This window comes from Parasteatoda tepidariorum, chromosome 7 (genome assembly GCF_982258835.1).
Source record: "Parasteatoda tepidariorum strain Cologne lab strain chromosome 7, Ptep-v5.0, whole genome shotgun sequence".
Taxonomy (NCBI): domain Eukaryota; kingdom Metazoa; phylum Arthropoda; class Arachnida; order Araneae; family Theridiidae; genus Parasteatoda; species Parasteatoda tepidariorum.
Window position 1 is genome coordinate 25,210,913 of NC_141761.1, and position 14,299 is coordinate 25,225,211.

The 14,299-nt window shown below is 28.9% G+C and overlaps 1 long non-coding RNA gene across 2 annotated transcripts in view; it reads right to left on the reverse strand.

The window, feature by feature from the left end:
- The window catches only part of LOC139426076 (uncharacterized), an 88,988-nt gene extending 75,396 nt beyond the window's left edge, over positions 1-13,592 (reverse strand). For both annotated transcript variants that reach the window (XR_011637356.2, XR_015435405.1), the window contains exon 1: positions 12,572-13,592. This is a non-coding gene — a long non-coding RNA (uncharacterized LOC139426076). The remainder of the gene's footprint in view (positions 1-12,571) is intronic.
- Between the last annotated feature and the right edge of the window lie 707 nt (positions 13,593-14,299).

Genomic DNA, 14,299 nt, shown 5'->3' on the forward strand with positions numbered 1-14,299 from the left:
TTGTGGTAATTGTATAAAATGACTCTTATTAATTAAATACTGTTCACTGTTCCGTTAAATAAAATAACCAAGGAAAAGGCGGTTAGTGTGGACATTTGCTTACAAATTTGCCAAAAAACCATATTCAATAAAATTTTCAACTTATGAAATGTTTTTTAAACAATAATTTGAACGTTTTCCTGCATTTTAGTTTATATCTGGTATGAGAAAAAATGTAGTTTTACAACATAAATTCTTCTTCTTCTTTTTTTTTTTTTTTTTTTTGTTTAAAAAAAATGCTGTTTTTGACCACATCACAAGTTATGTGGACAAGTTATGAGGCTGATGAGGGCAAAATTGATAACCTATTAAGTAGTAATGAATTGCAACTGAGAAAGGTATATCTGAAGCAATTTCAATCTAAGTCTCTTTGGAGAATAAATATTGAGATAGTATTTTAATTAAAATTCTAATTCACCTTATAAGACATTTTGAACACTAATCAATACATTGGAAAATCATTGATCAATTTGATTTATTTGAAAGCATAGAATCTCTTTTAAGTATAATCAATTTTAATAATCATAATTCTAATTTGATGTTGAAAATATGAAAGTTGAAAATCGGAGTGCATGACTTAGTAATATTTCCCTCACGGGGATCGAGCAATGAAAACAACTTGCAAATGGGTTCGCTGATATTATGTTTTAATATTTTGTATGGCAAAAATTCTTCTATATTAAATTATGTTGTTTTAAAAGATTTGATGAAACATATTTAAATTTTCTTACAACCTTTAAAGATTAAATGAAGGTTCTGTAATAAATTTTTAACTTATATTGAAACAACTAATTGTATTTGTAAAGGTATATCATTCTAATTTAGAAAATGAAGTATGATCAAATGTGTTACATTTTTAACCAATTCATCATTCTTTCATTGAAAGTTGCATGAGGTCAGTGTGGATGCGTCCCCCCAAAGCTCCAGCACCCTGTAACTACACTAGCCCCACGAAGACATAGGCCCAATATTGATTAGTTGAAAGTATACAGAGCAAAAATTAATATCACAATGGTTAACAAAAACACATAATTTGTAACAGATTATCTTTTATTAAAAATATGTTAATAGAAAAGTAAAGATGAAATTTAAAAATTAATTTTGTACCTTAAAAATTTGGTCTTTCACAAATTTTTTCTAAAATATTCACAGTTTGATTTTACAACTAAAAATAGTAGTGTGGAAAAAAAAACACCTTGAATAACTTTCGATTTAATAATCGATTCTTCGCGTTCCAGGACTCAATCTTTATGGTTAGAGACTGTGATCTATAATATGCTAATTAGTCAGGGGTCTGTTTAGAAGAAATTTGGGTCCGTTAACGGACCCTTCACAAAATATCTTTTCATAAAAACGGACCCTTCACAAAATATCTTTTCATGAAAACGGACCCTTCACAAAATATTTTAACTCAAAAACGGACCCTTCACAAAATGATTTTTCTTTTAATCACAATTTTCACACACAATCACAATTCACAAATTTTTTTATCTTCATTATAATTTTGTTAATCGAATAAACCCTTTCCAGGGCAGAAAACAAGAAAGATGGATGTAAACGAATTAAGTTTTGTCTTCGGCAGACGATTCTTCCATTATTCGTCCGAAATTAATATTCTGCGTTCAGCAGTATAGGCTAAGTACCAAATATTTGTATGTTGCATCTCGAATTTAGAAGCAGCAATTGTTGTTTATTTTTGAAAATTTAATTTTTTTAATTATAATTTTGCAGTGTTGAGCATAATCTTGTATGTCTTTACAATTTAAAAACTCCTTGAAAAAGTTTTTTTTTTTTTTTGCAATAACGGACTCTATTTGCACAAATTCATAAAAGCGGACCCTGGTTGAAAAAATGTAATTTTTTCACAATTTCACGAAAAACGGACCTTTCACAAAATGTCTGGACAGACCCCTGTTAGTTAATGCAGACGAAATCAGACACAAAAACGTACTTCTCTAAACAAACATATCCTCTTTTTCAACGGATTCGGATTTCTAAATTCCAAATTCGGATTTCTAAAGTAGCCGCAATTAAGAAAATCCCAAAAGTTTGGTCAGAAGAGAGGTCCAAAGTTGGGTCAAAGTTACCTTTTGCGTATTTCGAGAACTTTACAAGATAATAGAAAGATATTTGCATACAACAACAATTACAACATTTTTTTATCCAAAGATAATTCCAATCAAAGAATTAATTTCAGTACATATTTATTATTCGTTAGTTATAATTTTTTATCATTTTGTTTAGTAATAGTCGAAATAATTTAGAACCGTAAGCAGGGGTCTGTTTAGAAGAAATTTGGGTCCGTTAACGGACCCTTCACAAAATATCTTTTCATAAAAACGGACCCTTCACAAAATATTTTAACTTAAAAACGGACCCTTCACAAAACGATTTTTCTTTTTATCGGACCCTTCACAAATTTGTTTATTTTCATTGTTATTTTGCTAATCGAATAAACCCTTTCCAGGGCAGAAAATAAGAAAGATGGATGTAAACGAATTAAGTTTTGTCTTCGGCAGACGATTCTTCCATTATTCGTCCGAAATTAATATTCGGCGTTCAGCAGAATAGGCTAAGTACCAAATATTTGTATGTTGAATCTCGAATTTAGAAGCAGCAATTGTTGTTTATTTTTTAGTTATAATTTTACAGTGTTGAGCATAATCTTGTATGTCTATACAATTTAAAAACTCATTGAAAAAGTTTTTTTTTGCAATAACGGACCCTCTTTGCACAAATTCATAAAAGCGGACCCTGGTTGAAAGAAATTGAGTAATTTTTTCACAATTTCACGAAAAACGGACCTTTCACAAAATGTCTGGACAGACCTCTGGTAAGGTACACAGATTTTCCCAACATTTTAAAGAATGTAATTTTGTGTGGGAAAATGCAAAATTTGAGCTAAATGGGTCAAAATAGTTGCTGAGAAATAAAATTTTAAAGATAAATTTTTTTTTTAAATTGGATTTCTCAGGTACTATAATAACGCTTACATTTTGCATTTCGCCTTATATAATTTCTTTAAAATGAAGGAAAAAAACAGTATACCTTACAAATTTTTTTTGACTATTACTAAACAAAATAATAAAAAGTTATAAATATTTACTAAAAGTTATTTTGTGCATGGAATTATCTTTGGATAAACGAATTTTATAATTGTGGGCAAAAAAATTTTCAATTGCATAGCCAGGGGTCTGTCCAGACATTTTGTGAAAGGTCCGTTTTTCGTGAAATTGTGAAAAAATTACTCACATTCTTTCAACCAGGGTCCGCTTTTATGAATTTTTGCAAATAGGGTCCGTTATTGCAACAAAAAAAATTTTTTTCAAGGAGTTTTTAAATTGTATAGACACACAAGATTATGCTCAATACTGTAAAATTGTAATTAAAAAAAATTAAATTTTAAAAAATAAACAACAATTGCTGCTTTTAAATTAGAGATGCAACATACAAATATTTGGTATTTAGCCTATACTGCTGAACGCAGAATATTCATTTCGGACGAATAATGGAAGAATCGTCTGCCGAAGACAAAACTTAATTCGTTTACATCCATCTTTCTTGTTTTCTGCCCTGGAAAGGGTTTATTCGATTAACAAAATAATAATGAAGATAAACAAATTTGTGAAGGGTCCGATTAAAAGAAAAATCATTTTGTGAAGGGTCCGTTTTTAAGTTAAAATATTTTGTGAAGGGTCCGTTTTTATGAAAAGATATTTTGTGAAGGGTCCGTTAACGGACCCAAATTTCTTCTAAACAGACCCCTGATAGCATACGATTAAAAGCAAAAACTTTTGATTCAGAAAAAAGTAAAATTCTCGAAATCCAAATTTTGAACCGCTATCCTCATGAAACTATAGTAACTCTATTTCCCAGATTGCGCACTACACTTTGGGTGTCAGAAATCGGAATCCGTCAGGTAAATAGAAACAAAAAAAAAAGGTTTGCTAATACAGAGAAAGTACGTTTTGTGTCTCATTTCTTAGCTTAAAGTTTCGTCTGCACTAATTAATTAGCATATTTGAGGAACCATTAAGATTGAGTCCTAGAAAGTGAAAATACGGTCGTTAGATCAGTTTTTCTTTTTACCACTCTGCACTAAGTTACAAAGAAAATTTGGCATATAAATAAAAAAGTGGTTCAAGCTGTCTACAATTTCCCCTCTCTCTTCTTTTCTCCTATTTCAAACTTGTTTAAGTTACTTTTTCTAAAATTAAAAATAATGCACCCCTTTAATTGTGACAGAGGATTATGACAGGCTATGTCCTTGTAGGTTCGTGTAATTCTTAATAGCAATTTACAATTTTAGTCAATTGTTTGCATTGAAAATAAGGATAATAGAAATTCTTTGTGCATATTTTGTCAATTTATGTAGCCAAATAGGATTTTAAAATTTGTAGATTAAACTAGGCTTTATTATAGTCCGAATGACCGAATCCCGGAACTGTTTCCTCGTAGTGTTTCGTGAGGGCTCCTTGTACAGTCCTTATAATATTTCGGCTAAAATAATTGCCAGGGGTCTACCCAGACATTTTGTGAAAAGTCCGTTTTTATAAAATTGTGAAAAAATTACTCATAATTTGTGAATATAAAATAAACGTTAAATCACATTCTTTCAACCAGGGTCCGCTTTTGTGACTTTGTGCAAATAGGGTCCGTTATTGCAAAAAAAAATTTTTTTTCAAGGAGTTTTTAAATTGTAAAGACATACAAGATTATGCTCAACACTTTAAAATTATATTTAAAAAAATCAAATTTTAAAAAATCAGCAGCAATTGCAGCTACTAAATTAGCGATGCAACATACAAATATTTGGTATTTAGCCTAATACTGCTGAACGCAGAATATTCATTTCGGACGAATAAAGGAAGAAGCGTCTGCGGAAGACAAAATTTAGTTCGTTTGCATTTGTCTTTCTCCCCATCCCCTTCCTGGGAAGGGTTTATTCGATTAATAAAACAATAATGAAGATAAACAAATTTGTGAAGGGTCCGATTAAAAGATAAATTATTTTGTGAAGGGTCCGTTTTTAAGTTAAAATATTTTGTGAAGGGTCCGTTTTTAAGTTAAAATATTTTGTGAAGGGTCCGTTTTTATGAAAAGATATTTTGTGAAGGGTCCGTTAACGGACTCAAATTTCTTCTAAACAGACCCCTGATTGCGTTAACGAATTTCAGATCAAAATCTTAGATTAATCAATATATAAATTAAGTTTTAAATGTCCTTTTAAAATGAATTTTAGATTTAAATTTTTCGATGTTTCTGCAATGTTTATCATATGAAATGTTTATTTTAATGCTATGAAATGTTTACCTTAAAAAATGTAGATCTCCTGTACAGAAATTAGTCCTGCAATAATTTTTACTGCTTTTTTTTCTTCTTTGAAAATAATAACAAAAACTAAATAGTTTAAAAAAATCGATTTTTAGAAAATAATGAAAACGTTAAGATAATTATTCCAAATCACTTTACGGTAAAAATAAACAAAAGATTTAAAAAATCCCATTTTGAGCACAAGCCTTAAATTTTTTTTTAACTATGATTAGCCAACTCATAATGAAGAGTTTCCTTTTAAGAAATTATGTCATTATTAGGGTGATCAGAGGAAGTAAGGTGATCAGAGTAAGTATTAGGGTGATAAGAGGAGTCATTTCGTGCGTTGATAAAATTTATTTATCTATAGCTCATTTTGTATAGATATTCCAAGGATTAAAGTGTTAACTTGAAAATGATTAAATCTATTTCTTCGTTAATTCCGTTAAAATGCCATCCAAATACCATAAGAGGGTATAATCTGTCCGGGATTCACAAGAAAAAATACCGTATTATTGCCCAGTCGAATAAAACTTTCGTTGAACTAATTTCCAGCAATCTGGAAATGAATTTATTTCACTTTGGGCATCAAAAATAAGAATAATAAGTTTGCGAGGGCGGCTGATAAAGTTAAATTTTTGAAGAAAAAAATTTTACTTTTTAGTTAAGCCGAAACACGAGTTTCACAATGTCAAAAGAGCTATAGTTTGTCTAAAATAAGAACTCCCCCAGACATTCGTCTGGATCTGTGGCGGTGTCTATGGTAACGAGGTATAACTATTTCAAGAAGGGGTGCGGGGTCACTGTTTTGGCACAGGTCGGCGAGAGAAAGGGAATCTGTTTCTTCGGTTTATTGTTTTAACCCTAGAATAAAGAGAAACTACCCTCCCGGAAATCTTTTTCCCATAGCAGCAGACGGCCTCAGACTTTGTGGCGGGAGAAGTTCTTACCTTAGACAAACTATACCTTGTAACTTTCGTTCAAGCATAAATATAATCAGGCAGGTTCAGGTATATAAGAGATCGATGTTAGTTCACCTCCCTCGATAACTGCTGACGTCTCTGCGCAAGCTCGAACTTTTAATCGGGTAATTTAAATTTCTCAAAATGAAAGCTATTAAACAAATTGAAATATTTCAGACAAATATTTTTAATTAATATTAGTTAATAAAATTGAAATATGTTTAAATCCACACAATTGGCACACATTTCGATATTTATACTAAAACTTAATTCGTTAAAAAGGAAGTTGAAAATTAATAAATTAGAAAAATATTTATAAGTTAAACGTGTTAAACTTGCTATCCAGTCGAATTCATGATTAAATAAATGATAAATAAATAAATTTTAATTTCAATAAAATCATCGATAATGCGAATTTAATCTGGATTACATTACATTAGAAAACAATGCCTGTTAAATAATTTGGCAATCAATTTTAGTTATTGTTAAGTATCCATCCAATTAAATCTTCGTTTTTATAAGATAATTTTATTTATAATCAATAGATGGAGCCACTATATAAACTCACAAGTAAATGAATGAAATAATAAAATAAAAAAGTATAAATGTTTAAACATATGTAGGGGGATGAGAGATCAAGTCAAGGGGGATGAGTGACAAAAAAAGAAAAGAAAAGTTTAGTGAAGTGACTGACATACAAGTGAGGGAAGTATTGATTAGGGAGGAATTTTGAGGACAAAAATGGTATTTGCCCATCCCGATTATCAAATTTTATTGTTTTTTTTTCAGCATCAAAAATTGTAAATTTCGAAATTTTTAAGGGAAGAAAATAAATGCTTGTAATATTCTTGTATATCTTTATTTTTATAATTTTACAGAAACGCTTATTGCTGAAAATTGTCAAACCTTGAATTTCGTTTTCATAGGATCAGATTTCATGAACATAAAAAGTTTAGTGTGAATGTTTAGTGTGAAAAGGTTTTTGTTGAATTCTTGTCCTTTGTACGGATTTTAAAAAAAAAAAAAATCTATAAATCAGTACAAAATAACATTGCGAAATCATGCACTAAACTGAAAGACTAAAACCGACACATTTAATAAGGTTAAAATTATTCCATTTTCTTTTTATTATTATAATTTATTTAATATCATATTTAGTCCTTCCTGGTGGCTTTACGTTATTAAATTAAGAAAATCACGCTTATTGTAGTTCATCTCATCCAAACAAAGATTAAGTACATTCATTATTATCTTGCCTGATGCTGTTGCTCAAGGCAAACTGATTTACACAATCAAGTAATTTCTTCGCTATTTCTTTTTCGAGAAACCGTAAAAATGGTAAAAACACTTTCCATAATATCTATATTAAAACTGTACCTTATTGATACTGTTTCAACAAGTAGCAAATATACTAATATAATACATTGTGCCTATATTAGCAGAATTGGTACCTATTTAAACTGTTCCAACTATTTTATTAACCCCAATTAAGTCTATTACAAAGATTATTTAAGCCTCATTGGCGTCAAAAATGGTATGGTAATTCTTTATTTTTCTCCTAAACCATTAATACCATTTCTCAATTAATTTTGCTTTTTAGGATATAGTTTAATTTTTTAACTTCAATCAATACATATTACCAAATTTAATTAAGCATCGTTAGCGTCAAAAATGATATGCATTTTTTTTCTTCTTTTCTCCTTAACGAATTAGTGCCACTTCTCCATTAATTTTTCCTTTTAGCTCATAGATTCTTTTTTGTTTTGTTTCAAGTAATACATATTACCTAAATTAATCAAGCATCATTGGCATTCATAATAGTATGGCAATTTTTTAAGTTGCTCTTAAACGAAGTTTTTTCCCATTTATTTTGACTTTCAGTGATAACATTTTTTTTTATTTAAATTCAGTTTGATTTTAAATTAGTTGGTTTTGAAAAAATATCTTTTTAAAGCATAGCTGTAAACAAAATTAACACGTAGTTTCAGATAACTATAGGAATACCAATTTGCTGACGTAATCCGCTTATACTACCACAATCGCGTTGATCAATCAAGTAAATCCTGGTATTTTTATGATTCAGAAGTCAATCAGGTTCGACACACACGCGTGACGTCACTTACAGGTATCCAATGACATCTGATTTAAATCACATGGTTAGGCATTAAATCCAGTACCGGATTAAGCGCGCTTAGGGGCCCTAGGCCGTTCAAATTTTTGGGGCCCTTAGATTAAATTTTTTTCTCCTATATTTTTTTATTTATTCAAATATAAAAGTATTTATATATCTTTTCATTTAAAAAAGCATATTTAAAATAAAAATAAATAATAATAAAATAAATTTTACTTCATTTTTCTAAATTAAAAAAATAATCATAACATTTTATAATCATAACATATATATTTAAAAGTGATTTTTTTTAAAAAAAAAATCATTGTTTTTCTTAATTTTTTAAAATTTATTATCAAAAAATCCTTTTGAAGGGGGCCCCTAATCATTGGGGGCCCTAGGCCATGGCCTAGTCTGGCCTAATGGGTAATCCGGCACTGATTAAATCACTTCACTTCTTCTCGGGTTGCAAGTACCCAAATGTCTAACATATGAAGAATGAAAAATAATTAGATATTCAGGGGTCTGTTTATTCACAAAATATCTTTTCATAAAAACTGACCCTTCACAAAATATTTTAACTTAAAAACGGACCCTTCACAAAATGATTTTTCTCTTAATCGGACCCGTCACAAATTTGTTTATCTTCATTATTATTTTGTTAATCGAATAAACCCTTTCCAGGGCAGAAAACAAGAAATATGGATGTAAACGCATTAAGTTTTGTCTTCGGCAGACGATTCTTCCATTATTCGTCCGAAATTAATATTCTGCTTTCAGCAGTATAGGCTAAATACCAAATATTTGTATGTTGCATCTCTAATTTAAAAGTAGCAATTGTTGTTTATTTTTTAAAATTTAATTTTTTTAATTATAATTTTACAGTGTTGAGTATAATCTTGTATGTCTTTACAATTTAAAACCTCCTTGAAAAAAAAAATTTTTTTTTGCAATAACGGACCCTATTTGCACAAATTCATAAAAGCGGACCCTTGTTGAAAGAATGTGAGTAATTTTTTCACAATTTCACGAAAAACGGACCTTTCACAAAATGTCTGGACAGACCTCTGATATTGAAGAACGTGCAATAAACTCTCTTTTCTCTTAATGAGAGCTATAAGCTAGCAAACATCACTGATTTAATCCTTAAAATATTTGGAACAGGAAAAAAAAATAGTCTTCGTAGTTTAATTTTTATCAATGGCGAGCTCTAAGCGAATGAAAAAATTCTATTATTCCAACGTCTCGCATGAAAGATATAATGGAAATTTTTATATGATTTTAGGATCGGAGGCGAAAATTGTCCCTTTTCACCCACTATCCGGTTTTCAGGAAGTAGACAAAACCTGTTCCGGTTACCCACTATCCGGTTTTTGGATGCTAACAAAAACTTTTAAAAAATCAAAAAATCTGATTTTTTTGATTTTTATTCAAATACACTGTAAGAAATTTAATTTATGAATAAAAATACTTCAAAATTAAATTAACATTAAAACTATATTATAACAATATTTTAGGAGCTCTAACTTACTAAAATAATTTTTCGTTATAATACATAGCTTTGAATGCATGGCAAGCATTTTGGAACAAATGCATGATTGAAATTTAAAGACTAGATGAAATAGAACATTTAAAGAGTACTTCAGGGGTTTGTTTAGGTTTTTCTGAGAGGCATGTATTTTGTGAAAATTTAGACATAATTTGTGAAAATAAAAAATTTTATTAAAAAATTAACACAAAAATATTGTAAAAATATGGATTTATCGTTTCTTGCGAGGCACAAAAATAAAATTTTAAGAAAATTTGTGAAATTATTCTACAGTTTTTTCTAAATTTGAATTTGTGAAGGTACTGCTAAATGGTAGTAAATTTGGCTTGGCAGACCCCTTTTGCTTTAACTATTAAAGCAAAGTTTAAATTAGTAAACCATAATTTTAATTTAAGATTGTTATTTTTTTTTTTTTTTTCCTCTTGATTTTTAAAATGACAAAATAAATGTAACAGATTGTGTTTATAAATGTAGAGTCATTCATCAAAAAATAAATATTTAATCTATTATTAATTTAATTAATTTAATATAATTTAATTAATATTATTTGCATTTTTTTCCGAAAAAAATTCCTGCTTATTAATTCATTTCTACAGCTATGCAAATCTATATTAAGACAGCATTAAATGTTTACTTTAATCTGTACTTTCAATCTTAAGAATCAATAGATTTTTAAAAATTTAATTCCAAATGTGTTGGAATTTAACACACACCAAGAAAGAAAGTAATTTCGTTAACTAAAATGAATTAATGTAGCAAGTTATTTAAAATAAATTTTAAAATTAAGAAAAGAAAACAATAAAAGTATCAATAATTGAAACTGTTTTTTAACTTTAAAAAACAATATATATAAAAAAAATAAGTTGATTTAAATCAATGATTTTTTAAAAAAAATCATTTGATTTAAATCATGATTTAAATCGTGATTTAAATCAAGCTGATCAACAAACCCTGGTCATAAGTGAGACAAAGTCAAACGGACAAACAAACTCTTCATTTTATTATTAATCATTTATTACATTTCATTTTATTACATTTTAACTCTTCATTTTATTATATTTTATTATCACGTTTTTAAAAAAATTTCTCAAATGGCACGCCCACGTTTGTAGAATATTGTGAAACATCAATATTTATACATCATTATTATAACGATGTTTTTAAAAAAATTTCACGACTTTTTTCATATTTACGAATTCTCTTTAAGATAAGAAAATTAAACTATATCGAATTCTATATTTAAACAATATTTTAACAGTGAGCGATCACTTCTAACATATTTTTAAATTGATACCGATAAGTTCGATAATGAATTTTAAAATGAAGACTTACAAGCTAGAATGATAATTTCAAATAAAATTATAAATGAAGAAGAGAAGATATTAACCAGAAAATACTTTAGTTACTATTTAATATATGACTTATAACATAAATTAAATAACTGCATTTGCACCATAAATTTAAAAAAAATAAATAAAAAAAACAATAAAAGACAAAAACATGATTTCGCGAAATTACTCACATGTTTCAGTGTGTGTACTTCTAGAACAAAACAAAGCTTAAATGACTTCAAGGTGCCCTAAAACTAATAATGAATTAATTTCAATTGAAACTAATTTCTAGAGACCCAAATATTTAAACCCTTCTTAACTCCAATGTTTAGAAACATATTTGTCTGGTATCAGCTATTCTCACTTTACTTTAATCCATAACAATACTAGTTCGTTGTTAGACTAATTATTTAAATATAAATTCGTGAAAAAATTGAGTATATTCTGGTTTATTAATTAATAAAATTTTAATACACTTAGTTATTTGATGCATACAAAAAAATATAATTCATGTATTTTTATTAAATAATACGATTTTAAAAAGTGGAAGGTACTATGATTATAAAAAAATAACTAAGCACTTTTATACTGTATAGTTTTCATTATTATGATTTTGACATAACTGCGCCGTAAGTATTACTTATACGAGTATTACAAAAAGTATTTTATTTATACGAAGCTTTTATCAGAGTGCACACAAGGAGAAAAAGTGATAAATTTAAAAAAAAGTAACTGATTAATGCTGAAAATAAAGATAATAAATTATTTTACTCTCGCCTTTAATGGACACTTTGAATTTGATATTTATCAGAGCAATTGTAGAAATTTTTTTTAACTATCTTAATAACGAATCATAATTTTTCAAACATAACGATTAAAGATTTTTATTTATTAATAAAACGCCTATCTGCAACTGCAGAGTCGGAAACAATAAAAAATAAAAATCTATTCATGATTTTAAATTTATTTATAAATCTTTGAGATAGTGACTAATTCTAAAATATTATTTCCGTCTTTTAATGCAAATGTAACAATATACAATCATTACTAAATTAATCGAATGTTTATAGAATAGCTTTAAAAAAAAAAAAAAATTGGGGAAAAGAAACACAGTCTAGGAATAGTATTACATTGGCATATTTTTAGACCTGCTTCCGAGAATTTCATTAAATAAAATAAGCTTCTCTAGCAGCAAAAACATCAAATTAGGTATTCAAAATTTAAAAAATAATCTGTGTTATAATGAAGATTGAAACTGAAATCTTACCTCTTATTAGGGTTATCCTTAAAACTATCACACTTGTGTTAAGACACTGGGGAAGGTTCCTTTTTTCCGAACCGATTATATAGAGTTAGCACCCTAATTTGTGCTCTTTTCATGTTGTTTTATTTATTATTCCGTAGCCCAAATAAGCTATCTTCATTTGGATATCATTTTCAACATTATTTTAAAAATAAAAAGACTGTAGGAGTTCTTTTAAAATGAGCGGTAATTCTAATGTTTTGGCCTTGATGCTTTAAATGTTCATTGGTTAATAGTTATCAGATGATTGACCATGTGACACAGTACATGAAAAACTTACTACTTCCCTTTTTTTTTCTGGATAAAATTGTATCGTAATTCATTTTAAAAATCAAGAATGAGTAATCCTTAAATTTTTGTCGCAGGATAAACAATTATTCGTTAAAAGTAAGGACATAACTTTTGGAATTAATATATCTAAATTTTTAATGATGTCATACAGCTATTTTCTCGTGCTTTGCATAAATTTAATATTTGCTTCCGTCCCGCAGCAAAAAGGGGATTAGGTCATCATGATTTTTTTTAATGGTAAACTTCACACGTTAGCAAAATTATAGATATGGAATATATAAAATCAAATCCATTCTTTATTAAGGTCATATTTCTTTTAAATCAAGAGATGCATTATCACTAAGCAAATAACCACGCTAAAAGTTAATAAATTTGTCATAGTTTGATATGTATAGGAAGAGATGTAGGAGGTGTTGTTGACTCTGCTTATAAAATGGCGGGCACTTGGGTATATTTCGCATTGGCATCAGAAATGCCAAAATTGTTACTATCTTATTGTTACCCAGTGAGCACCTATGGGTAAGTCACGGCAGTGGAGTAGCGTCGTCCACGTCATACAATCACAAACCCGTTTATAGGGCGGGCTACAATCACACAGAGGAAAGGACATAGAACACAGAGAGAGAAAGAAACATCCATGCCCTGAGCGGGATTCGAACCCGCAACCATCGGCTCCGCAGTCAGGCATGTTAACCACTCGGCCACCTGGTCGTCGCACTCAAAGATATAAAAAAAGGCGTTAGTCCGATGCTGAAGAAAATGATTCCGAAAATTGAAAAGGTAGATTCTTTTGAGGTGGTTGAAGGTAGAAAAGAATTGATGCGACGTCAGTTGAAGAAGTGGCCACAGCGGTGCAGGAGGAGTCGATCGGTAGTGTGCAACCGTGCAGTGCACAGGGCATATTGCCCGAACATTGGACTAGCCTGTAAGAACGGTGCATCCAGCATTGCTATCCATGCAAAATTACACATGTGCAGGAGTAGCTTAACGTTGACCTGCCAACAACATAGACTTTTATTTTCGAATTTCTTGCATGGGATATATATATATGTGCAGGGCCGGATTTAAGCTTGGCGGAGCCCTAAGCTACTGAAAATGATGGGGCCCTTTTAAGTTCAATTCTATTTCTATACACCTAAAGTAAACTGTCGTATTTTTTATTGCTGAATATTAACATTATATTATTAAAAATTTGATAATATTGCTTGATTGTTAAATATATTGATTGTGATGGGACTATAATGTAGAGCCTTTCTATTATTACACATATTTTTTGAACGAGGAAAAAAACAGAAACTCATTTTAAGAACATCATAAGCACAGAGTAAAGATTTGGCATGTTAGAAGAAGCATTATATGTTTAACTGAGTTTTTTTTTTCTGGAAATTCTGAATCTATGTT